The sequence below is a fragment of the Siphateles boraxobius genome, unplaced genomic scaffold (assembly GCF_051911475.1).
Source record: "Siphateles boraxobius isolate OS27281-9 unplaced genomic scaffold, OSU_SipBor_1 8, whole genome shotgun sequence".
Lineage (NCBI taxonomy): Eukaryota > Metazoa > Chordata > Actinopteri > Cypriniformes > Leuciscidae > Siphateles > Siphateles boraxobius.
The window spans coordinates 1640688-1667931 of NW_027509208.1; the positions used below are offsets into that span (position 1 = coordinate 1640688).

Consider the following 27244-nt stretch of genomic DNA (forward strand, 5'->3'; position numbering starts at 1 on the left):
TTTCTTGTCGAAAATACAAGGTTAAGAAGTAAGATAGCGATCTGGGGTGGCCACGTACTTGGGGCCGATTCCTTATCGAGGACAATCAGAGCTGAGTGATGTGTGGATGCGCTTCTTTTAATGTGGTTTTAATCTTCTAATAACAGTTAGTACAGCATATACAGCCAATACTAACTATTTCATGGCAGTATTAAAACACTAGATCTAGCCCTCTAATCTGGTAAGGATGCTGGGAAGAATCTGCATATGTGTGCTGTAATCCCGAGGTCGTCTTGAGAGTGTCAAGATGAGCCGGCGTCTGTGTTGACACCCCGCCAGAGTGAGAATGCTTCACGTGACGTCCTCACTCATTTCAGCTGCACAACAGGAAATACTCACGGCCTCCCCTCCTTCCTGCTTTGAAAAAGAGGTAGTCTCTTGCTCGCGCTCACTCTCCTGCCCTTCTTTTCTTTCGTTTTCTGCAGCACTAGGGCAAGGCTAGACCTATTTTAATGCCTGCAGCCATTGCCCGTGTGCCTTCGTCGTGGTTGACGCCTCCTCCGGACCATCCGGCCAATCAGAGTGTAGCAGCTTACGTCGAAGAAACATGATCGTTTTTTTCACTCTTTTGCTCCTTTCTCTGAGCAAGTGAAGGTAGCAAGAGTGGGAGCAACCAAAGAGTGTGCGAAAGAGGAGGAGGAGAGAGAGAGAGAGAGAGAGAGAGGGAGAGGGAGAGAGAGGGCTGCAGACAGCGGTAGGGAAATAGCTTCTCGCACAGAAAGTGAGCGAATGGTGATTGTACGGGCTTGCACGATTGCCACAGCAGAGAGGAAGAAGGTTTGGAGCCCCTGAGGATCTGAAGGATGCCATGTCAGGTGAGCAACTGACCTGGGCAGGAGGAGATAGTAGATGGGTAGATAGGAGCGGTGGAAAAAAATTAGAATAAAAGTATAGAAAAGCTGGTTGCGTTGTGGATCGTGGTTTTGTGCTGCTTTGCTGCTTGTTTTTAACTCCTATATGGAGTCTGGCTGAAGTGACAGCTGGCTAGTGGGCATTGGCAGGGGATCTGACCCATGCTGATGAATTCGCACAAGTTTAGTGCCTCACGGGAACAAGTTTTTAACCCACTGTCATACCTTTGCTGATAATGTGTAGTGTTAAAATACAAAATATCTTACATGATTATCGATAACTAATGCACTAGATGACATGAATATTGCTGCACATATTTTTTGTCGGTATGTGTGTGTGTATACTTTAATAAAAACCAGTGTTGCATTCACTAATGACATTGTCTATTTCTGAACAGGGTGTGTGAGGAGGGTGTGTACCTGGATTAGATTCCCGGGACCGTCAGGAGAAGAAAACCAAACACTGGGTACAGTATGTTTGAGATATGTTATGTTTAAGATACACTGTGCAAACAAACATGTCGATTTGCATAAATTAGCACAGGTGTTTATGCTATGCTTATAGCTGTATCAAGCAGAAGTTCATAAAGTGGCGACGTCATCGGTCTCTGTGTATTTGGTAAAGCATCCCCTGAAACGCTTGTGTAATGGTGTATTACTTGAAACCTATCACACTTTTTTAAACTGCAGTTTCCGAGCTTTGTTAATAGGACTGAATAATGAATGTGCAGGTAATTGAGTTGGGCTAATTATTCATTATAAGAATGATGAATATCATCGCAACAGACTGATTTAGGAAGTATTTCTCGGCTCTCATTATTTTCAGTCACTTTTGATGAACTTGTATTCAACTTCGTTCAGGGATGAGTTTAAGATTACAGAGAACGAATTATTGGGACTAGAATCTGAAAGAGGAACTGAAAATAGTAGAATGCACTTTCTAATCTATTCTAGAATTTAGTCATCTTCAGTGCATGCATTGTTTTAGCGGAGGTTTTTGAGGTAGGCCTGATAGACTGTATTTGTCCTGTTGTGTGCCACTCTTTATGTGTAGACCAGACCTCTTCTGTTTTTCTTTCTTTCAATCTGCCTCGACCATATGCTCAGTATACAAAGAGCTGTTTGTAACTGTAAATAGTTTGCACCATAAAAATAGATGTATAAAATGTTTGATAACCATCAGGAAACACACAAGCCTGCCAGTGGTTCAACAAAATTGAGGCACCAGCTACACTGAGCAAATTGTATAGAGTGTGTATAAAGGTAAATTGAACATGTGTTGGTTGATTCAGGGTGTGGTGAAGTCATGTCTGTTACAGTGTGTGTTTGTCGATGTGAAGCTCGGTGGTTAGCACTGGGCCGTAGGTAGTGTGTGTGAACTGTTGTGTCTGTCTGAACCGGAGTATTGTGGGTGGCGAATGTTGATCCATGCCTGAAGCAATCCAATGATGTAACCACAGTTTGGTCGAGGTGGTGGAAAAGGCAAGCTGCTGGACTTTTCTGTTTGTGTTTAGTCTGTAAAGTTCAGGTTATGTTGAGCAACAATTTTAAATAGTTTGATCGATAGGCTGAGAGGTTTTGTCATGCTGATGTGTATCATTGTGGGTTAAATGCCATTTGATTGTTCTTGACTCCAATCCGCTAGAAGTGTTGTGATGCTTTTTGCTGATTTGAGTTGACGGCAAAGGGCCCTCTGGTTATCATTTGCTGTGCTAATTGGAAAAACATGCGGACCCTGGAAGAAAGACAGCTGTACGACAGTAAGGCATTCATCTGCCCTCTTCTGAGTGGCAAATGCTCTTACCCTTGTTTACCTCAGGGAGCGTGAGCGTGGTGGGCATTAAGAGGTCAAAAGGTCATTCTGCCAATCCTATGTGAGTGAGGGGTTGGGTTATATTTGGGTCAAAATTATAAAGTTGATGAGTGGAACTTTGGTTTGGTGCTTTTGAGTATGGAAAATACTTTTATGCTCTATAATGCAACCTGTTGAAGTGAATCATCATGCCAGATAATGTTAACTTGAACATTGGTATGCTGAGTATGACTAGATATTGATACAGATCTCCTGAACTCTTTGATTCTATTTCTGTCATGACAGCCCTCAGAGTGATTGGCATGGTTAATGGGTATGACAGTGTTGTATGTTAGGTCTTGGTGGAATAGATCTGCTACGCTGCTGTTGCTTTTATTGCTGCTGCTGCGGAAGAGCAAGTACAGGACTTGCTACTGCCAATACATACATGACACGCTACTGTGAGCAAGTAAGACATGCTGCTGCTGCGCAAAATAGCGTACATGAATTACCCGTAGCAGATCTATACAGGTGGTGCTGGGGAAGGCGTAGGGTTTCTGAAAGCGCGCTGCACTGCTAAGGCAAATGCTACCCAAGTATTTGAAGGTTGAGCATTGGCTACTAATATGGCAGGAACCAATCAGCTGCGCCCCATAGATAACGATGTGATTATGAACAGGTGAGTAAAAGGACCTATTTGCCTGTACCATGTAGAGTTTCATGCCAGAACATTTCATTTGATTCTTATTTTTTATTTTTTATTCAGATTCTAAGTTAATTTAGCTCACAAATGAAATAAATTCAGTCTTTGCTAATGCTGTGAAATGAATTATATGGAGTGTTTCAGATAGATTCAAGTCAGTAACTTGTCTTTTTGAACACAAGTGATTAATTTGTTTCGGGATTCAGGCTTCATTGGTCATGCTGTATTTTTCTGATTCACTAAAAAGGACTCATAAGAGTCATTTGGTTGTGAATCAGACTACACTGGTCACACTGTATGTTTGTTTCGTTTGAAGCCCTAGGACATCTCAAAATAAAAGGCGTTTTTATTGACAATTTTTATACGTAGTCTTTTTTTTCAAATTTACAGCACACTGTACAGTTAATTATATATTTCTAATATTGTCTCTGGTGTTTTATGATTAAATTCTGACCAATTATTCAGTCCATTATTGTCATCAGCACTTTGTCTTTGGTATTTTTAGTGTGTGTTACTAAAATGACTTTTGGTGTAGTAAATAATGCATTTTAATATTTCTTTTTTTATATCACATTTTTGTGACATTATTTCCACCATGAATACCGGTTGAACTTTTGACCAGCACGACATGATGTCATTCACTAAGCTCAGCAACAGTTCAGTAATAACAGCAATAAGTCAGCACTGAGTAATGCTTCTCACCTGCTCACCTTTCCAGCTTAATGTGGCGATGGAAGATTTTTGTTATGGATTATCGTTCTTAAAATGGTCATGGTCAGGGCATTTCCTGACCTGTGTGTGTATAAGTAGATGTTTGTCCCTATAGTGCATGACACTTTTCACCCTATTAAGAGGCTGTCAGGTCAGGCATCTTACATCCCAGGCAAAAGGTCAAAGCTGCCAATGCAGTGACCACCGTCCTCTGGAGAGAGACATGCTTCCTGTCTTACAGCTCTTTAATGTTAAGCCTCTGATTGCTGCCAACTCAGAGCGCAAGCTGTTTAAAAACTCTCTGAATGGTCGTCAGGTGTACATTCTGTCCCAAATAGGGAGAAGGCAATAAACAACTGAATGAAATTGTGCATGGAGGGTGACTCTGAGAGTGACTCTAGCTCAGATTTTTTTTCTGTTCAAATCGGTGCAAAAACATTTGCAAGCCCCTCTTCCAAGTTTCTTGACATGCGATTTTTCTGTATTTTAAGGAATGTTCCCTGTTTACTTCCATGTTGGGCTGAACAATTTGGGGTGCATACATTTTAGGGGTGCACAAAACTGGAAAAAACTGACATTGCGATATTTCGATTTTCTGTGATACGTAAATTGCGATATGAAAACATGACTTGAATAGCTCTATTTGGAAAGAATTTATCATTATAGAATTATTGAGGTGATTTTTTAGGGGAGTGAATCTGAAAATAAACTAATTACAAGCATTAGATAAATACAGTAGAACAAAAATACAGTGCTTTATGTTTTTCAGGTCAAGTCTAACAATATCCAGTTACAGAATTTGAATAATCAAATGCAAATAACACTGCACAGTCTGCACTGTAGAAATAAAATATAATTAATTTTTGTTAAAGCTACAAAAATGACACAGTCAGCAGCTGGTATATTAGGCTGCTGTCACTTTAAAAGCTAATGCACAAATCCAATACAATTACACGTATACATTTTCTTTTTCAATTGTTTACATTCACGTAAGCTATATGTGACTGTGTTTACTAGAATGCTTGCCGACGCTGGTATTTTAACATTATTGTGCTTGTATGTGTCTGTTCTAGCTCAAACAGAGGTGCGTGAGAATTTAGTTACTCGAAATTAGTTGTCTGTCGTATCTTCTTGCGCTCGAATGGCTTAAAATCGTTTGAATGTTTAAACCAACAGAACCTAAAACATGTGCAAATGAAAAACTTTCATTCTATGATGGTTAAACTTTGCAATTAATCTGAGAATCACATGCGTTTTAAACCGTGGTGCCTGGGCCGTACGGATCACAGATCAACTACGGTTCACTTGACATCGCACATCCTGCGATGCGACAATCACGGATGCGCACATCGCAATATCGATGCTAAAATGATTTATTGTGCAGCCCTAAACAATTTATTTAATTAAATAGCAGATTATTGCGATTACGGTTTTATTTTGGTTAAGCCCAAACAAGGTTGGGCTTAAGCCCAGTTTGTGGTACACAAAACGTTATGACACAAATGCTGTCGATTTGAGCCCAGCTAGTATTGAAAACCTTGAATTTTCTTTTACAAATATGCTGGGAGACGAATGAAATATCGACTATGAAATAAACTCCATCAATCAGACGTTGTGTTGGTAGTACAGCATAATTTACCCAGATGCACTGCCTGTTTATAGTTTCTTTATGCTATCTGATATTACTTCAATCCTTCCATGATACATTTAGTTGTCCATTAGCTCTTAAGTGGTGGAGGTGGTCTATGAGCGATTGACTTATAACACACAGCACGGCAAAAACACTATGCATGATGATTATACGAATATTTCCCTGTCAGCAGTTGCATGTAATATGCTAATGGAGGATCTTGCTCATCAGAAGGACACAAACCTCCTTGATATACAACACTGAGATGACTGTTTATGATATGAACAACAGCAGGGGATCCAGGTCACGCCGACGGCTCGAGGTTGAGGAAAACGAGAGCTATTGGTCAGCCCGCCGCTTTTGTGTGAACCCCGATGAAGACAATGCACAAAAGCCCCCTAAAGCAGCAACACATACTTTGTTACTATGGGAACCTACCAGAACTGTGCTTTGTCCTTGATGGAATCAGATGGATAGAGAAGCCGTATTAGTGGAGCTTAGAAGAGAGAGAAACAGACAGAGAAAGAAGAATAAAAAGCAGGAAGCTCTGTGTGTGAGGATGGAGATACAGTCCATCTTCCTTCGAGTGAATTTCAGCACGGTGGGGAGACTCTCGACCCTCAACCCTTGCTCTGATTGATCTGTCTGTATTGATTCAGTACATTAAGAATTTATTATGCTGCTAAACGTGTCACTAGATTACACGAGCTCTTTGCTGACTAATTAGGTAACAGTAAAAAAAGACAACAGTATATCGGCGAAAGGTTCTACGCACACATACACATGTAAAGAATGAAGCACATGCCGCACAGGGACCAAAACCAGTCTCATCTTTCCCAAGCAGAACAATAGTATGTGCAGGTGTTTCATCTGATCAGAAATAGAGCACCCACCCACCCACACACACACACACACACACATACAGTTATTCAAAGACACACGGAAAGTTGTACGTATGCATCAACGAGCACACACATACAGTCTCATTCACCTAAACCGTTTAGGAGTAACCACGCACGGAGCGCACCTTTCTCTAACAGACAATGTTACATTAGATACAGTGTCTGTGGGTTGGAAAATAGGTTAACAGAGTTGTTACCCAAAAATTCTGTCATCATTTATTCACCCTCATGTCGTTCCAAACCTCTATGGCTATCTGTCTTCCATGGAATGCAAAAGGAGATTTTCTTTTGATTAATGTCTTGGTCACTCTCTGTTCAACTGAAAGGAATGAGGAGCTTTCATGCTTCAAAAAAGCACTGTAACTATCAGAAAATATCATAAATGTTGTCCATACAGCTTGTGTAGTATATTCGAGTCTAGAGTCTATGAGACTGAAATTTAAGTTGTTATTCACTGATTTTTCTTCCAATCCAGTGGGTCTGCTACAAATGGATTATTGAGATAGTGAGTTCAATTTGAGAAAGTCTGATTCATGAACGAATCTGGTTTTGTGAACGGATAAACCAATTAATTGAAAAATATTTGATTAAAAAGAATCGCTTGTTAAATCGTTTGTTCAGGGATTCTCTCATAAACTCTCACATGAAGGTTTTTCAGTTAATAACAATTTTCAAATCGCTCTTTACACAAATGGTATTGCTTTACTTGTAGCACATTAGTTGTATGGACCACTTTGATGTTTGTTCTAATTTTGGACCCCATTCACTTTTACTATATTGAAAGAATATTTATAATTTATTAAAATGCCTTTTGTGTTGAAGCGAAGAAAGAAAATTATATATTTTTTGGGTGGACTATCCCTTTAAATAACTGTATTTTGGGCCCTGTTTTACTGCCAGGCTGTACAGTAGACATTCAGCACGCACAGCCCCTCAGTTGTTCTATTCTTCCTCATGCCATTTCCAGATAACAGAGCATTTGAATTTGAATAGCCCAGGATTGGACAACAAGCGTGCATGCTGCTGTTTCCTGTAGCCGGGCTGAGAGATGAGGCGAGCGGCGTGTGTCCGTAGGCAAAGCACATGGAAAGCAGCGAGAGAGTGAGCAGGAACTGTCCTGCCTTGCTCTCCCACACATCGCGCCGCACACTATATTCGGCGTGCTGGCAGAGAGCTGAAATACGCCCTCCTTTCGTTTCCTTCTCTTTGTCAATGCAAATCGCACACCGTCCAAAAGCTGCACAGCTGCAACGGAGCACGCTTCCTGTTTGACAAGGTGCATGCGTGAGCTTCTGCAGAGGTGGAGGGATGCGTGCTGGAGATGAAGCCGGGCCTGTGGTTTTCATGCCCACTCAGTTGCCACATGCAAGTGCGTGTGCGGGCGCTCAGCTGTCTCGATAAGGTCAGATGGCGATGCTGTTTCTGGCGTGGTATTGTATTGCATCACAATAAGAGACCCATTACATTTGCGGCGGTTTCACGAGTTGAACTCCGGGTTCTAGTGATGCATATCTCCCTGTCTCACAGACTCCCCTGTGCACTGCTATCTCTCCCCGGATGTGTGTGGAGTAAAGGCGGACAAAGAAGCACTTATATGACACCTTTCTGACTTAATCCTCTATTTTAATCATGCTTAATCTATTAACCCAGCATCTGCAGATGACCAGCGGAATGCGTCGCTAATTTGCACTCCATTATTAGATTATGAACATCATTACATTACTAATACCCAGTATGCAGATTACTAGATGGATGATAGCACCAGATGGCAATGAAATCAGAGACTTTAAGATAAATGTTTTTATTTCTTCACACATTCAGTTTAAATGTTTCATTTGATTTGAGTATGATTCTCTCCCTCCTTTTTAAGGCTTTTAGTATCTGGTCACTGTTATGATTGGCTAACGTCATTGAATTGAAAAAAAGGTATCAACGCCCACTCGCTATTGCACATGAGAAATTCTTTTGAAAACATTAGCCATATAGTATAATGAGGATGTTGTAGTAAATATGCAGGATATTGTAATGGTAAAAAATACCTCTTATATGTCAAAAGGTCAAGGAAAATGTTTACTTTATGTACCTTTATGTTCTTTAAGATCCCAGGCTTCTTTAATTTTTACCCTTTGTCTCCATTTTTGTTGTTGTTGTTGATCACATATTCCTGGATGGAGGAATACGTTTTTTGTATATAATATTACTGGCTAATACATGAATCGACTGTTATTATTGCTCATTGTAATGACTTGAAAATAGGAAAATAGAAAATAGGAAACCCTGATTGGGGGTTATTCAAGGAGAGCTCTGTTTCCACTCTCTCTTTTCCTGTGGTGCTTGTTGAGCAGGTGGTGAGCTGAGCTCGGTAGGATTGGTTGGCAGAGGCTGTTCAATGAGTCGGTGAGGTGGCAGCTGCGTTGAGCACCGAGCAAAAAGTAGCGCTTTCCTCCCTCCCCGTCTCACTTTCAGCACACCCACGTGCCACCCGCATGCCGAAAAGAGCTGCTCTCGCCCCACTCTCGCTGCGACGGGATGAGGGTGTAGCGAGGGGGAGGTGGTGTTGCAATCAGTGCAATGGAGTAATGAGGAAAGATTTCAGTATGCAGATCAAGGTAGTTTTTTTGTCAATGATAACGAAGACATAAAAACTGCACATTTTAATTACATAATTGAATTAACCTATTGTTTACACAAATATTAAAAATACTGTGCACTAATGTTTCATTTGTTAAAATATATATATTTTTAAATATTTTGTTGAATTTGTTTTTTTGTAAACTAAAGCATTATTTTTCATTTTTTTCAATTTGATGCAGTGTTATTTTAATATTATTTATATACTATTATAGTATTTGTTAATCATTTGAATTAGGTTTTATTTTTATATTTCCATTTTTTACTTTAATTTTATTTTACACCAGGTTTTTTTAATGTAATTTTGTTATGTGCTTTTTTTTTTTTTTTTTTTTTTTTTTTTTTTTTTACAATTCTATAACTTCTAGGCTTAATTTCTTTTATTTATATTTAAGTTTTAGTAATTTGGGTATTTCAGTTATTTGCCAAGGCTACATTTCTCAGTTTTTTAATCAATATTTATATTTTATTTTATTTCAGCTTTATTTCAATGAAGGAAAATAATTTTTGATAGTTTTAGTTTTAGTTAACACTGATTAGATGCCTTTTTAGTGTAAAATAAATTATTCTAAAATGCTAAAAATATGGACTAGATTTAAACATTGTCTTAAAATCTTCAATATTTCTAGTCAATAAATCTAGTCAATATTTTTGTCATATTATAATAATTTATTTTGACAAGATTTAAAGACAAAAACTATGACTAAAACTAAAAAGACCTATGTTATGGACAGGGATTTAATCCTTCATTCAGGGGTAATTGTTTGCCTTTTTGACTCTTTTTAGTATCTGCGCACTATCTAGTCATTGTTTTACTAAATTTGTCAATCTTTAAATATATGATTTACTTCTTATCTCTTTCGTATATTCTCGTATATCTTTGTTCACTGGTGCGACAGCAATCTCATCTATCTCCTCTCTTGAATTGAGTTTTTTCCCCCATTGTGTGGTATAAGGCAGGTAATCCCTAATGTATGTCATCTGTCATCAAACACTCTTGCATATGGAGGTTTTGGCTGGTGATGAGGGGGTAGGCCACCCCCCTGCCCGCACGATAAGTGCCCTGCTGGGAATGGAGCACCTCCGACACTGGCCTGTTGGCTCAACTTCCCAGGTCAATAATCCAACATTCTGTCATTAGCAGTCCCACGCTGTTCCTCAGCAGCTGTCCTTCACACTTGATAGCAGTACATTGAAGTGCTTATTAAACAGAGCAAAGGCTGGGCAGTGTGCTTCTATTGACATAAATGAGTGGCCGATGACACTCAGCCTCTCTGCAATCAGGAAGGGTGCTTGCGATTAATTAGCGGTTGTCTCTTCAGCGGAAGATGCAGCCAAGAGGGCACCTGAGATGTTAGTCAGGAGACTAACAACAGCACACATGGGAATCAAGAAGCTGTTACTTAGTTCTGCGTCAAACATAATTCCTAGGTTTGTGTGAGATAAACAGAATCTGATAACCAACAACAACAACAACAACAACATCTAATTGAAATGAGTTCATTTTCTATAAAGCTGCTTTGAAACAATATGTATTGTTAAAAGCGCTATAAAAATATAAAAGTATCTTTGATTGTGTAAGGGTGAATCCGACCTGTCTAAGATAATTAGCCAGTTACCTCTATTTGGTGACCGAAACTGGCGAGATTGCGAGCGTGAGACCCACGGAAGACGCGAGGACCTCGGAGCGGCATAGCTTCCTAATCTGAGCGGGTAAAGCATAATTAAAGAGTTAAAAATTAATTTCACTTTTAATGATGCCCAGATATCATTAAAACCTTTTTTCATTTATGGAGTCAGATGAAATAACGAGTTGATGCATATGAGAAAATGTATTCCACTTAATCTTGAATGTTGCGAAAAAGGAAAGACAGTAACACTCAGAAACCTTCACCCGCTGATCGAGCCGGGTTTACAAATTGAATATATTTAAGGCCAATTATTGCATTTATGCCACCTTCAAAGAAAAGTTATAATTTTTTAAATAGTTTTTTACTTGTTGAATTATCTGAACATTTGGCAATGGAAACGTGTTTCTTTTTTCAAATTATTTATAGCTTAAAAGTACTAAAATAATTGTCAATGGTATCAAGGAGACAGAATCGTTAAGAGGAATCGGAACTGGAATGGCTAAATAAACCCCTTTTTTTATTGTAATCGTACAGTATTAGAAATGAGCCACCCTACTTTTTCAATAGCCATTGAAAAAAAAACACACACATTGGTTGGCCACAGTTGGACATCTGTTATCCGTCAATGGATTTTATTACGTTAATTCAGTTTTACTAGGTGAGACACAGAAAAGAACAATTCTGGATGTACAGTACACATGTGGTTCTGATCTTTAGGCATTTGTGATGGACGACAACTATGAATCTGGATCTGTGTTTGGAGCTTTTGACTGATCCATGCAGATTGCAAACATTTTATATACTCAGGAGTGTTCATTTTGTTTCCGAATGAGACATTTTGTCATTACATGGCCACTTATAATTTGTTGTTCTTCCTTGCTAAATAAGAAAACTATGGACTCTTTGGACTACCCAATAGACTGCTTGGAATGTTTTTATTAAAACTGCCATCTTCACGTAGTCTGGTGATGAATAGCCTGTTAAATCTTTCCCTTGCTCCAATTTACTGCAGGGATTAATAGAAGCCAAAGTTTAATTACGGCATGCGAGCGGAGACACATATTAAAGCTCTTTGTTCTCCCTGTACATGAAAGGTGATTACAGGTAGTACAGATCTATGTATCACTGCCTTGGAAATACACCTTAGTAAGTCACCTTTACTAATACTCAAAATGCCGGTTATTTTGGGTATATCAGTTGATTTGGTTGTGATTAGGTTTTAAAGGCCAGTACATTAATTTACTGTATGTGTTAACATTACTCTGATATTATTGAGTATGTATACAGAGAGGGCTACTTTTAGTCTTGATGTATAATCTCCTCGTTTCCCATCTTTGCTGTTATTTCATAGCCATTGTATTGGGATACAGCCTTGTGTTATACCTGTTGAGGTTGGATTTAAGTTCTGGCTAAGGAAACTCTTACTATATCTCACACCATTAAGGCAGGGAGTTACAGACGTTATGAATCAAAGCCAGCAAAGTGCTGACAGGATCCACGACTTATTACTCACCTGACGTCTCTGTCACAGAATTTCTTTTTCCACCAAAACAGTCCCTCCAGACAAGTTGGAAAGAGACGTTGGAAACAACAGCATCATGGGATTGGGTTTTTCTAATGTGCCTCACAAATTAAAGTAATATGTGTCTCTAGCTCAGGGGTTCTCAAAGTTTTCATAGGTGAGGGCCAATTTAGTAACCCAACATTGAACTGAGGGCCGCCAAAGGGGCGGGGGAGAAAAAGAAAAAAAACAGAAAAAAATCCCATTTGAAATAATTTTAATGACCAGATTGCATCTCTACAGTTTACATTTATTGCAATAAACACATTTTAATTCATAACTGAGGCAAAACCTGGCGATTTTTTTTTTAACAGAAACTTTTAAAATAGAAGCTTACCAAACAAGTCATCATCATTCATATCTATCATTGCCTGTCAGTCGCGTTTCCATTATTGCAGATTTTCGCAAATGTTTTGCGCTATTATTATCTTTTTTTTTTTTACCGTAACTGAAAAACGAAAAATTAACGGTTGTTGTCTTTTTAAAACGCAAAGTTGAACACCAACAATTTAATTTGAACTAGCAACAGTAACTGCTGCGCAAAAAAGTAAATATCGACAGACTTTTTCAGATTTTTGTTTAAATTAGCCTACTTTTTGCCCCTTTATTAAACATTTAAAATATTCACAAATTAATATGGAAAACATAGGCCAAATTAGAACCTGGAATTTATATTTTTCCCGCAGTGCTGAATGAGAAGAGCCATATAGGCTATAGCCTGTGTCTCTGGAACCACAGCCCACAGAAAGGTGATTTATTGGTGAGTTATAGGCGAATGATAATAAATGTGTCTGAAAAAACAGCGAGGCATTTTACATGTGTATTAATTATTGTTTTCTAAGTGTCGGCTAAAAACATATCTCTATCTCCGCTGTTAAGCAGATGCGCTTTTAGAGAGAAATGTACCTTTCATACGGATTAAATAATCAGAAGGTATTGCTTTCGATTCGAATTTGTTTAAAAGTGGACATTTCAAGCTTTCGCCTACATAGGTTATATTGTTTCAGTTCTCGCGCTCCAGTTCACGGAGATCATGAAAGCGCGTAGGCTAGCTACTGATTGTTTTATTTTATTTTACAAAAGCACAATGTTTTCTTGTTATTATGAGTTTACACAAATAAAAGTAGTTGCGAATAATGTATTATAATTTTCTGTGTGACCAGAAATTATAGAGTATTTTAAGTTGTTTCCACTGTTGATAGGAAAATGCAAGTGTTCGCGCCGGCGAAAAATTTGAAAGTTAATGGAAGCGTGGCTATTAATAAGCTTGTCATTAAGTCACACTGAATATTGATTACTTGGTCAACATACCCTTTTAAATTTCAATGGGATTTGCGGTGCTGTTTTCGGCCGCTAAACACCACTAAACGGATAGATACATTTTTTCAAAGCAATGTACAGTTTTAACAGTTTTACAGATGTTTTTCAGATGTTATCGCGGGCCGCCAGAAATGTTTCCACGGGCCGCCATTGGCCCGCGGGCCGCACTTTGAGAACCTATGCTCTAGCTAGACAAAAATTGTATGATATTTCTTATATTTGTACTCTAAATCAGGGCTGTAACGACCATAGACATATGGCCAAATTGTCCCCTCAAATCCATCATGTTTGACGAAAAGTTTCCAAAGTTAAATTTTTAGGCTGGTCTGCCTCAGTGGTCTAACACTCGTCAATATCAAAATGACTGAGATGGTCAATCAATTTGAAGAAAGCGGGATTTACTGTTCATTGAAGCCGAATATGAATTACAGCATGATGCTTCAGGTTTAACGGTGCAAGAATGCGAGGTAATATGTAGCTAAATATTTAATATTCAACAACTGTTTTATAGAAATGTTAAATGACCAACAGTAATACAGTGATGCAAGAATACTCTGCGTTTTTTTCTACTCAATTTGTCTACTCACTACTCAATTTCACTGTTATGAAATGAAAATATATAATTTATGTGATTTCATTAATTCATAACAGAATGTGAAGAGACAAAAAGCATTAACAGGGCTGTTTTTGGCACATTAAAAGTGAATGTGTGCATGTTTTAAAATAAAAATATTATTTCAAGTTCAAACTGAGTTCTTTTGCTGTTCTTATTTCCTTTTCCTTATTACCTTAAAGGGATAGTTCACCCGAAAATGAGAATTCTGAACACAAATGAAGATCTTTTTGATGAAAGCTGAGAGCTTTCTGTCCCTTCATAGACAGCTACACAACTAACACTGACACTAAAAAAAGTTCATAAAGAGATCGTAAAACTAATCCATATGAATCGAGCGGGTTAGTCCAAAATTAGAGAAGAGACACGATCACTTTATATGATGAACATATTGACACATCAACATGTTCGCTTGACATGTGAGAACCAATGCGGTTCATTCTTGTGTGTTTGTTCTCACGCGTCAAGCAGGTTCGGTTGAGTTTCTGTTTATGTTAGCTGATCAATGTTTATATGTGAATAAAAACCTAAATTCAATCTGTTCATCATATAAAGCGATCGAGTCTCTTCAGAAAATTTAGACTAAACTGTTCGATTCATATGGATTAGTTTTACGATCTCTTTATGAACTTTTTGAAGCATCAAATTGTCAGTTGTGTAGCTGTTTATGGAGGGACAGAAAGCTCTCAGATTCAATAAAAAAGATCTTCATTTGTGTTCCGAAGATGACCGAAAGTCTTATGGGTTTGGAACAAAATGAGGGTTAGTAACTAATGACAGATTTTTCATTATTGGGTGAACTATCCCTTTAAATCATAGTTCAAATCAACCCCCCCCAAAAGGTTTGGTCCCATGACTCCCCTCCAATGTTCAAGACATGTTTACAGCCTTGCTGTAGATCACTGTATATTTTGAGTGAAAAATTTTACTAAACTGAAGTAACAAAACTTTTGGTGCGCTGCCCAGCGTGTTTCTGAGGCATTTAGATGCATGCAGGCAACTGATGTACATGCCTTTGAGTCTTTGCATTTGATTTGTGTTAAGCTCCTCTTCATCACAGGAGGATGGAGGAAAGGACGGAAGGGCCGCCACTCCTCCTCCTTTGAGCCCGGATCCCTTGATCAGCACTTTCAGAGGCTTACAGCCGCCTGCACCGCCAAACACGCGACGCAACTGCTCGACGTACAGTATGTGCGGCGCACGCCGCTTCAAAGTCCCGAGCTGTCTGCCTAGGATCATTGATCCCAGTCTCTCTGAAAAAAAAGAAATAAAAACACTGACAATATTAGCAAAAGAGATGAGCCCTCAACTTGACGTGTGTCGAAACATGCCCTGCTTTGAGAGCCCACTGAGCAAGCTGGGAGTCTTGAATAAGACGAGTGAGGGGGGTAACTACACTTCATGTCATGCTTTTTTAAACGCTTTTGGCTATGAATGACTGTTTCTTCATGCGGTGGAAGAAACGGTGCCTTTTTTCTGCTTGAGAATGTTCATGTTCAACCAGCTTGTCTGGGCCTCCGCGTGACAGGAAGCATTGCAAGCAGAGATATTATTACGCTGACAGCCTAAACAAAAAAAACAACAACATTATTAGATGTGTTACCAGATGTGTGAAATTTGTGATGAGATAAAATAGACCTGTGCCATTATTATTTCAGTGTTTTTACTTTGTTTAATCCATCTGGTCATCTTGACAACTGACCCCATTAACATGGTTTGTTTCATTATGCCAGCCTTGTCTCCTGTTGCCAGACTTTTGACTGTGACATACAGTCAGGTCTTCATTGCAGCTTTATTCTGACCATTTGAAACCAGTTCTTTTTTAGGATCTGCAAAATGTTGAGGTACTAAATTACTACTTTTATTCAGCAAGGATGCATTAAATTGATCAAAAGTGAGAGTAAAGACTTTCTGCTGTTAAAATGCTGTTTGAACTTTTCTCTTCATCAAAAAAATTTATCGGTTCCCACAATATAAAGCAGCACAACTGTTTTCAACATTCATAATAATAATAATACATTTCTTGAGCAGCAAATCAGCATATTTGAATGATTTCTAAAGGATCACGTGGCACTAAAGACTGGAGTAAAGCTGCTGAAAATTCAGCTTTGTCATCAAAATCATACATTCAAATTGAACCTATATTCAAATAGAAATAATATATATTCTGTTTAAATAAATGCAGTCTTGGTTAGCATAAGAGACTTCTTTCAAAAACATTAAAATAATCTAAACCCCAAACCTTTGAACATTTGTTTATATAATGAATCTTTATTTATTAAATAATTTATTATTATTATTTATTGTTTCTCTCTCTCGTACTATTTTCATTGTTATTGCTTTGTTTTCATTGTGCAATATGCATCAGATGGTCATTAAACCGTTCATGGGCAGTCAGTGGTCATGCCTCTGAGTTTGGGACTATAGCCCAGATTTCAAATGCTATTTTATTTTAATTGTATGGTTTAAAGGAGACAATAATAGTCACTCAAAACACAAAACCTGATGATAAAAATCAGTATTTGATCACTTTCCAAGCCTCAAAATGTTTTTTTGTTTTTTTTTGTGGTCATGAGATGGATGGAAGATTACACAGTCGTTTAGCGAAGCACACTCATTTAGCTGGATGACTTTGTGATCTTGGGTTCCTCTTCTATCAGGGGTAGCCACCTGCTCAGTGTGATCTCAGTGATGTCTGCTTTTCCTTGCTCAACATGTGGTGTGATGTAGGGTGGTTGAGTGAGAGGAGGTGTTGCTGGTGCACGCGCACACACGCACGCTCACACATGCACTCACCGTACTGGGAAGGCTTAGGAAGTGTGAGCTGCCACAGTGTCAGGTCTCTGGTGCTCCCAGCAACCCACTCTGAATACACTCCGCTTCCTGCCTGAGCTGACAATCTGCTCTCTTCTGACTGCTTGTGCGAGCATGTGTGTGCATTTGTGCATGCAAGTGCAAACACTGTGAAATTCTGTTCCTTTGAAATGTCAGGTGCGCAGGCCTAATGCAAAACCGTGTGAGGCACAAGGCGTCTATCTGTTCCCTGAAAAGATTTGACTAGCCTTGAAAGCTTTGAGGGAACAACATAAGAAAGTGACTTTCTCTGGAAATTGTAACCTGCTAGTACGACGTCCATTTAAATGGAACCAAAATAACTCAACCCTTGCTCACTTTCTCCCTCCGGTCACCCTCTGGCCAAAACAAATTGTGTGGCAAAGCAGGAACATTTTAAGTGAGACTCGAGGCGCTGTTCCTGGAGGACTGGATCTTGGCAGGACTGTACCGGCAGCGTGGCGGGAGGGGGGTTTCACTTTATCTCAATTCTGTCTGTTTCCTCATCCCATCTGTGAGTTTGGCAGCCTTGTTAAACTGACATTGCTAGTCTTCTATCTCACCTTCTAATTTTGCCCTGCAGCCCATCCAAGAATCGCAAGTGCATCCGTTCTCCCGTGCTGCTGGTTTCCATGGCGTTGAGGAAACGTGGTCTGTGGTGGCATGCCATGTTTGGTGTATACTGTACACCCGTGGTCCTCCTTCCTGTAGTACTGTACAGGGTTGTTTTTTTTAAACGGACTGTCGTCAATCAGGCTGTTGTTAGAAATAATCATTTCTCTGGTCATGATTTTAAGGGATAGTTCAACCAAAAATCCAAATTATGTTATTGATTACTCATGTTGTTACAGCATGTAAATAAAAAATAAAGAAACATTTCTTGGCTTTTGTTACAGAAAATCATACAGGTTTGGAATGGCATGCAGGGGATTTAATAATAGAAACCTGTGGAATTATGAAAAAAAATTAAAGAAAAAAATTAAATAATAAAAAAAATGTTGCTTTTATTTAAATTAAATTTTTAATATTCACATAAAATAATTAAATTATAAAAATATATACAACTATAATATCATTTTTATTATAATTATATATTCATAATTATATATGAGTACATATAGAAACCTTCAATAAATACAGATTTTTGTTATTGTAGTCACACCATTATGGAATGATTTTACAGCAAAGTGTATTATTTTATTTTATTGTTTCAACACTGTAATTCTGTCAAAGATTGTTGCGTTTTTGGTTCCTTTCCACAAATATATGCAGGGGTTTCATAGCCAACATTTAACACTGTCACGGGCTGGCAGTTTGCAGCACGGTGAGTAATGTTTTGGAGATCCAGGGAGGGATGCGGGAAAAGTTTTGGACACCGAAAGCTTTGCTGTGATTACCACAACTTTATGTGGCTCCCAATGAGACCGGGGCTTGGCAGGAAGCTGAACTGTGTTCATTTAATTAGCATTAAATAGGTATGACAGTGTTCTGCCCAAGCCGTTTTGGGATTGTAGGGAACCAGTTCATTCCCATTTGAGAGGGGAACTCCCAATTAGCCTAATATGTAGAGCCTTGAATTTTGATGTGTGAAATATTTCTTTACGGATAATAGTCAGTCTTGGATTGGCATGGCCAGAATAAATGGAAGAGAATCGTTGTCTGGATTTTACAAATATCCTGCTGAGGGAAGCACTTTATTGGCTTAGACTATCTGCTTTGTGTAAATACACAGCACTGGAAGCCCTGACAGTGGCGGGGTGAATTGATTTCCTCTGGTGGGACAGACCCTGGATTTGTGTGCAGAGGAGAGACATAGCTGCACTCTCTCTCTCTCTCTCTCTCTCTCTCTCTCTCTCTCTCTCTCTCTCTCTCTCTCTCTCTCTCTCTCTCTCTCTCTCTCTCTTCTTCTCTGCTGCATCAAGGCCACTTTCAACCCAGTCCTTCCCCCCCTTTACTGTTTACTACTCCCTCCCTCTCCCTCCCTCACACTCTCTGCCGCTCCTACACTTTATCATGTTTTTTTTCCCTTCTGACACTCAGTTTTTTTCCCTTCTATCTCTGAATATATTGTCGCGTCTGGCCGTGAGTGTGCTTTAAGCACATGCTGCAACCTTGATAGATGTTCTCTATCTCTTTCTCTCTCTCTCTCTCTCTCTCTCTCTCTCTCTCTCTCTCTCTCTCTCTCTCTCTCTCTCTCTTTCTCCCTCCCTCCTCTATTTCTGCATCCTGGCTGTTGTAGGTCTGTATTTCTCTCCCCCAGCGAGCTCAGGATCTTTCCCCTGTGTGATGTCAGATGCAGATCTGGGTGAGCGAATGGACATCCGTTCATGTACCTCTCGTTCTGCGGATGGGCTCTGGGAGAAACCTAAATTTAGCAGCTCCTCGCTCTCTCTGTTGTGTTTACTGTGCATGGCTTAATTAGCACACAGCATGGCACAGTACGTTTTGGATGCATTATATAATGCGTTATATAATTGGATGCATATTTCATGTTGAATGTTGGAGAGGGAGACTCTTTTCAGTCCAATCCTATAGTTGAAGATGAGTGCTAGTGTCAAGAAGAAAGTACAAGCTTATGTTCCTTTTGGAGATATGAGGCAGCTTGAGGGGAAACTGCTGCTGTCATTAACCTGGGAAATTCTATGCCAGTTCTGTCAAATCTGAGCTGCTAATCAAAAGGTTGCAAAAGGTAATAATTATCATATTATATTGGCTTTGGATTTAGTACAGTGACAATATGATAAAATAGATTGATAGATAAATATAAAACAAATGATACGATATCAGTATAAGGAGACCCTGTTCCTGCAAAAACTACTGAAATCTCTTTGGATTGTTTTATCGTTTTATAATTGACTGATAAACTACTAATGTAAAAAAAAATGATTTTCTGCTAACATAAACCTTTTTGCAGCAAACATGTTTTTGAAGTCATTGTATAGTTCGTATTTTATCTTTGTTGTGCGTGATTAGCCTGTCAGATGAGAGATCAATTCAAGATGTTTTCTAGTACAACGTTCTTTGTAAACTAACAGGTCTTGTTGATTGTTGGAGTAATTGCTGAAAGCCTCAATGAGTCATTTCTTTTCCCAAAAGCGGAGAGGTTTACAATAGATGTTAACAAGCTCATGACACCAGCTTACAAATATCTGACTGGAAACGGGCTGCAACATAATAACCCCTCAGGAGAGGAACATTTGTGTAGTTTACAACTGGAACGTTAAGTGTCATGACCTGGCCGTGATATGGTAATGTAACGTGAGTTAACACAGATACACCCATCTGAGTCATTCTTTCACAAAGTCTTACAAGGCAGATTTGATGGTTGCGTTTGTTTCCCACTGCAGGAAACAGTTTCACGGCATGTTGAGGTTTTCTGGAGCAAACGGACGTTCTCGAACTGCTAACTGATTGCGGTGCAATGGCTGGGGATGATAGTGGCATCTGGGGGTGCTCGGAGGGGGCACTTGTGACCAGGCCAGCGCAGCGTGAGTGGATCACATTTCCAGAGAGACAGATATAATGTTGCCCAGCTCATTGACAGAAATTCATTTATTCGTCCTCTCCAGCAAACTATCCATGTTCACTAACCTCTCTGCTTAGCCTTGGAATAAATCCTCCCTCTGGAGAAAATTGACTTTATAGCCAGCTGTCCAGTCCTGCCTGCTTTTATAAACACTCGTCTTAGTTTTTTACCACTATTTTTATACTACAGTGGTATCTGTGTGATATTTTTTGAAGCTAAGGCTTAAACATTAATCCAGATACATTTGAAAACAGCGTTTTCGTTAAAAAAACGGTCTTCGCCCAAAAGTTTCACATCCACACTGAAACGCCTGAAAACGCAAAATTCGCCTACATGCGTAAAACCTCATAAACTCTCACTGAGATGATACACACAGAACAGATTTCACCATTCACTAATACATAGACAAGTAGTTTGTTTAGGCATGGTTTGTAAGGAATTACAAACCTGCGCACATATATTCAAACGCACATAACTATAGAATCAATTCTTAATGCGCATGTGAACGCCATCAGCGTCTATCACAGGTTCACGTTTAAAGTCTGTTTAGAGAGAACGGTGTCGTCTTAGCGGCCCCTAATTTAATAACAAATGATCATTTAGACGGAAGTGAATCAATCAAAACTAACTTTAGCTGGAAAAAACATTTTTCAAGAGCCACTATAAAACCAAAACCAATCTGTGTTACCTTAAATTATATCTTTATCTCTGTAAAGCTGCTTTGAAACAATCTACATTGTTAAAAGCGCTATATAAATGAGGATGACTTGACTTGACTTGACGTCCAGGTCGGAATCAGTCACCATTATTTGTTTGGTCTAAATTTGCTCCATACCAGATGTGAAAGATGCATTTTCAAATGAAAACATATTAATGTGGACAAAGTCTAAAAGAACAGAAATGGTAAAAAAAATTAAAAAAAATCACAGTGCAGAGGTCACAATAGTGACATCTGTTTCTGTTACTGCTGATTTACATTTAGAGAATATGAGTGGCTTATGCACTTACTCTTAGAATGTTCCAGAGTCTTTCAGGGACATCTTACAGACAGCCTAGCATATTTTGAGAGTCCAACAATATGTCCAACGTGCCCTACTGTTCATCCAGGATCAAGGGTCAAGTTTAGATCTGCCACACAGCAGGGTTGTGCACCATTCAGAATTGAGAATACCTTTTAAATTCCTGGATTTGAATTGATGTTGACTTACTGTAGTCAACATGATGCAGAATTAAAATTTGAATTTAAGTAGAATAAGTAGAATAAAATAAATCAATTAAACCGTATATGAATTAAGCGTTTTAGTCTAAACTTTTCTGAAGAGGCACAATCGCTTTATGTATATGATGAACAGATTGAATTTAGGCTTTTATTCACATAAACATTCATCAAGTCACACATCAGTCGTGGTAAACGGAAGCTCAAGCATGTTGAGAGAATTGTATAATTCAGTTCCTTTAGCTTTTGTGCTTGAAATTTCTTTTTAATATTGTAGAAACGTGTTGTCTGAGCATTTGAGTTAATTTCATCTGCTAATGTTCTATTCACAGTAATTGTTCAGAGGTGGAAAAATATAATTTCTCAAATTACCCTTATCAGAAGTCCTTTTTTCCATTCCCCGGTGGACTGCATCCGGTCCTGGGCGCTGAATAAGAGGGGGGCGGCATATACAAAGCCCGAATCTGTTTGCTGTGTGTGCACTTTCATAGAACTCTTGTTCTTGCATCGGGCAGGCGGCAGCGGGTGAATCACCTGCGCCACAATGTGTTTTGGTTCGGGCAAGCGGAGGGGAATTGGATGCAACAGGGGGTCTTCTGTTTGGGAAGCCCCCGGTGTTCATTCCCAACACCAGCCAGCTGATCTGACTATATGGCTAAAATTGGCCGTGCTTGTCTAGGCGATTTTTGTAAACTGACACTGCGGACAAGGGGTCTCTTTTGGGGTGGCCTTGCCCCCTCCGTGCCTTGCCTCTGAACGCAACAGGTGCAGCGGAGCAACTTGAGCTTTGTGGAATGACAGACTGCTGAGAGGGCAGCACTGGGGAGTATACTCAGAGGGGTATTCGCTCCAGAAGGTTTCGTTCCCCCATTTTTTTCCTTCGGGCAAAATTGGAGACAGCTGCTGGGGAGTGGCGCAGATAGGAAAACACGCTCCTGGGTTGCATAACAGGAGAAAGCAGGTCCCCGATGGTGCACGGAGTGTGAGCCACAGCCTTGCACTCCAGTGAGCAATTGTGCAGCCCTCGCTTGAGAGCCTGTTTGTTTTGGAATGGCTGCTGAGTGACTGTTTTCATCAGACTACACATGCACCCCCCGAACTCCCACCGGGCCTCCTAGATCGGAGAATCACTCCTGCCGCGAGTCACGCCGGGGTTGAGAGGTCAAATGGTATACTGACACGAATTTGTGCACAGTTCAACAAGGCCTGAAGTGAGATGTCAGGAATCTGTGACTGTGACTTTGCAGTGTGTTGAATGAAAAGCTAATTTAATCTTGATTTTAATGAACCCTTGAGCTTGGTGATTTAAGGACGCTAAGCCTGAAAGTTGTATGATGCAAATCACAAGATGGTTTTCTCACATGTCATAAGCTGTTTTTAGAATGCACAATTGTGATTGAGTATAAATGGTCAGGATGGTCAAATAGTTTTCTCCTCATGATCACTTTGTATTTACAGTTGAATTACCACTTTCCTGAATTGAGGAACATTTTGTAGGCATTGATAGCTGTGATGTTTTGTGTTAATTGGATACTGTAGTGCTTCTGGTGCTCTGTGCCTCAGTTCCAGCCTATCTTCAGGTTAATCACTTACTGAATCTGCAAACCCCTCTGTACTGTTAAACATGTTAACATGCTCTAATTGTGTGATTCATTTATGTGTGCGTAAGCTCTTGTTTTTGAGCAGTTGGCTGTCCCTGTTCTCATGCGCTTGAGGGATCTGATGGAAAGTACTGTGCAGCGTTACAAATGAGACCCAGCACAGGTTGCCTCCCAATTTTCTCTGCTCTAGTTATCCACTATTGCAGGATTTTTCCTCTTTTTAGCATCCTTTTACAACCCTAGTACTTCCAGAAAATATGAATGAATGACTTCTAAAGTAACACAGACTCAGGAGAAGTGATTTTAGGATGTACCCTGCTGATTTGGTTGCTAGTAATATACAATTGTTACGCTCCCTTGACAAACACCACTCTGGAGAATTGATGGTTCCTGAAGGCACGGACTTCTGTTGTCAGCTATGCATGGAAACAAAACATCCTTCATTTCCATTCTAAACAGACGCTTTTTCATTACAGCTCCACAAATAGATTATGATGCAAACACATTGTTATAGAGAAATGTTTAATTATTCAGTATTAAATGAAACCACTTTGATACAGATATCAGAAGTTGTCTTTCTTGTACACCTACTTGGGAAAACATTACAAAATTAATGTTCCCAATTAACATTGGGTCTGTAAAAAATCAAAACAAATAGCAAGAACAATAATCAATATCATTTTTAAAACATTATTGTTATTATTATTTACAGTGAAATTTGATGTGCAGCCAGCCAGTGTTCGCAATACTTTTTGTGTCTTGAACTGAAATGTCAAATTGAGAAATACTGCTGGAAATGCCCTGAGGGAAGATGGCGATTGATTTGGCTCGTAAGTACAATCCTACGCTTATGACATAGTTTTGAACAGATCCATCTAATCTTAGCATTATCACATGCTTAATATACAAGAAAAAGAGGTGGACATGTCTTGCATCTTGTTTCACAAGGTGCCTAACTTCACTTAGTTCTCAGTGGCTGCTGATGAAGTGATAATCCTATGAATAATACCATGACTAATTAGTTGCAATATATCAATGTCAAAAAGTTCAAAGGTTTGGTACGGTAACAGTAATCTCACCACAGTGGCAGTTGGACAGTGAGGTCACTTCTCAAGGAGGTAGATTGTATAATAGATTTGTCATTAACATCAAAGAGGGAAAACTTCCATGAGAAGGGGAAAAATAAAGGCCAATCCAGCTAGGGGTTGGAGAGGTAAGCAGAGTGTACTGTGGTGATGGGAGGATCCTTCATTTCCCTTGAGTCCCTCCCCACATCGCAGCCTGCTGATTAGAGGAGTGCTCACAGCTTGGCAAAGGCCCAGAGCCTCACCTCAGCCATTAAACTTGTTCAATCAGCACTAATGCCAGCTGAGATCTTGTTCCTGTCCTCTTGTCCCTTAGCCACAGACCTGTCAGGCTGCTTACTTACTGAGGATGATGCAAAGAAACATCCAGACGTCCATCCTGCCCTAGATCTTGTCCTAAACCGTTATCTCTTCTCTGACCATTACCGTGAACATGACAGGCCAGTACCTGTCTGCACGGATGGCATTGCAGCCTTTTTATTTTTCTCTCACACTCAGCACATTGTCTCATCAGCAATGACTCGGGCTTCGAGGCACCTACATGTAGGCAGAATGTGGACTGACGCTGTTTTTAGAGCAAGGGCAATCACATTCTGAGCAGTTAAATATTAATGAAACTTCACCTGCCTAGTTTAGCAAGAAATGCACTATTATGTGTTACTGCATGTAGTAGGAGTTTGTGTATATTTGTATGCATGTGGGCATAGGTGGATAAATAATTAATTTGTGCAACAAAACAGTGGAACATATGAAGCCTGCTGTATTTCTCCACAGTAAGCAGATGGCATTCTTTATTATGTACGCCTGTAGTGAATACCACCTGATCGTTCAGTAAAACAGGAAAAAATGGATTTAGATTCATAGATATTGATAGAAATATCAATATATTGAAATCCTTTTCCATCTCTACAGCATGCATTTGCAATATGGATTATTCCTTGTTTGCCCTCAACTTTGCCATTAAAATCAATGTTAAATGACAATGATTTGTAAATAATATTGTATGAAAGAAATTTGTGCATTGTGATTAAAACAGAAGTACACTACCGTTCAAAAGTTTGGCATCAGTACGTTTTTTTACTTAAAAAATTAATTAATTAATTAATACTTTTATTCAGCAAGGGTGCATAAAATCTATTGAAAGTGAGAGTAAAGACTTATATACGGTATTGTTACCAAAAAATACATTTGAAATATATGCTGTTCTTTTGAACTTTCTATTTATCAAAGAATCCTGAAAAAAATATAATGTATCACAAAACTAGCTGTTTTTAACATTTATAATAATAAGAAATGTTTCTTAAGCACCAATTCAGCATATTTAATGATTTCTGGGAACAAAAATCTGCTGTGCCATCACAGGAAAATAAATTACTAAATTTTAAAATATATTAAAGTAGTTATTTTAAATTATAATATTTCCCAATATTACTGTATTTTGATCAAATAAATACAGCCTTGCTGAGCATAATAATAGGCTACTTATTTAAAAACATTTAAAAAATCTTACCAGCTCCAAAACTTTGAATGGTAGTGTACATTTTAATAAATGTATTAATATTTCTAAAATATCCTGTGACCTTGAAACTACACAATGGTAGATTTGTGAGAACGAGAACATGAAATACAGTAACAACCTATACAAAGTGATTGTCACTAGTATTTTATTAAAATTAAATGCTAAATGCTGTGTAAGCTTCCATTTGACTGGATATACCATAATAAACTGTTTTTAAATGCATAGCCATAATGTATATTATAAAAAAACAAGTATTTTGACAAATTTCTGCCTCTCGTTTGCTAATCCAATTAAAGAATGACCCATCTAAAATAGAGCAAATCAGACTCTATCAAAAACAATCCAACACATTTTAATGCGGTGCCTTATTGGATCTATCGGTAGCTAAACCAACAGAGCGCCTTACAGAGAGACTTGTTCAGACAGTGAGTGAGAACCCCCAGGGAACTGGTTTGGGTCCTTTAGTGTTTTTTCTTTTATTCTCTGCATCTCTTAGTGGGCGATGTCATGGGGGATACTGGCTCCCAGTTGGCCAGATTCTCAGTTAGTCACTGAGGTCAGACCTGGTCAAATATATTTAGCGGTGTAAATTGAATTCTGTGGTAAGGGCAAAAGTCTGCCGAATAGCTGTGTAGGTTTAGCTTGCAGATGTGATTAACTGATTCATCTTTGGGATAACCGGGATGGTCGTTATCATGGTGACTCCTGACAGCTTGATGTCATCCCGCAGGTTGAGTAAATGCTCCCTGGAACAGCGCCGCAGCTGTGGGCCGATGTGGCCATAACTCTTGAGCCGACAGCTCATTCAGGTGACCCTCAGAAGGGCTGTATTGCTGTCACTCATGACACAGAGTGGTGGAGGTAAATATATTAGCATAAGTTTGAATTAATCTTCTCTGTAGTGAAGGGGGTGGCCGGAAGTCTCCGCTATGCAGCCTGGTTCCCCCATAAAAAACCTCTCTCTTCGGGGTTGTCGTAGTGCACACCGTTCCAATGTCACCGTTTGTTCTGTTACAATGAAATAACCCTTGCTAAATGCATACGCGCTCGCAACTACATGCCGTGATCTAAACGCTAATCA

General features: G+C 39.1%; 1 protein-coding gene across 2 annotated transcripts in view; it reads left to right on the top strand.

The window, feature by feature from the left end:
• Positions 1-473: 473 nt before the first annotated feature.
• The window catches only part of hivep2a (HIVEP zinc finger 2a), a 71000-nt gene continuing 44229 nt past the window's right edge, over positions 474-27244 (top strand). For both annotated transcript variants that reach the window (XM_077220277.1, XM_077220278.1), the window contains exons 1-2: positions 474-854; positions 1289-1357. The gene's annotated coding sequence lies outside the window, so the exon portion shown is untranslated. The remainder of the gene's footprint in view (positions 855-1288; positions 1358-27244) is intronic.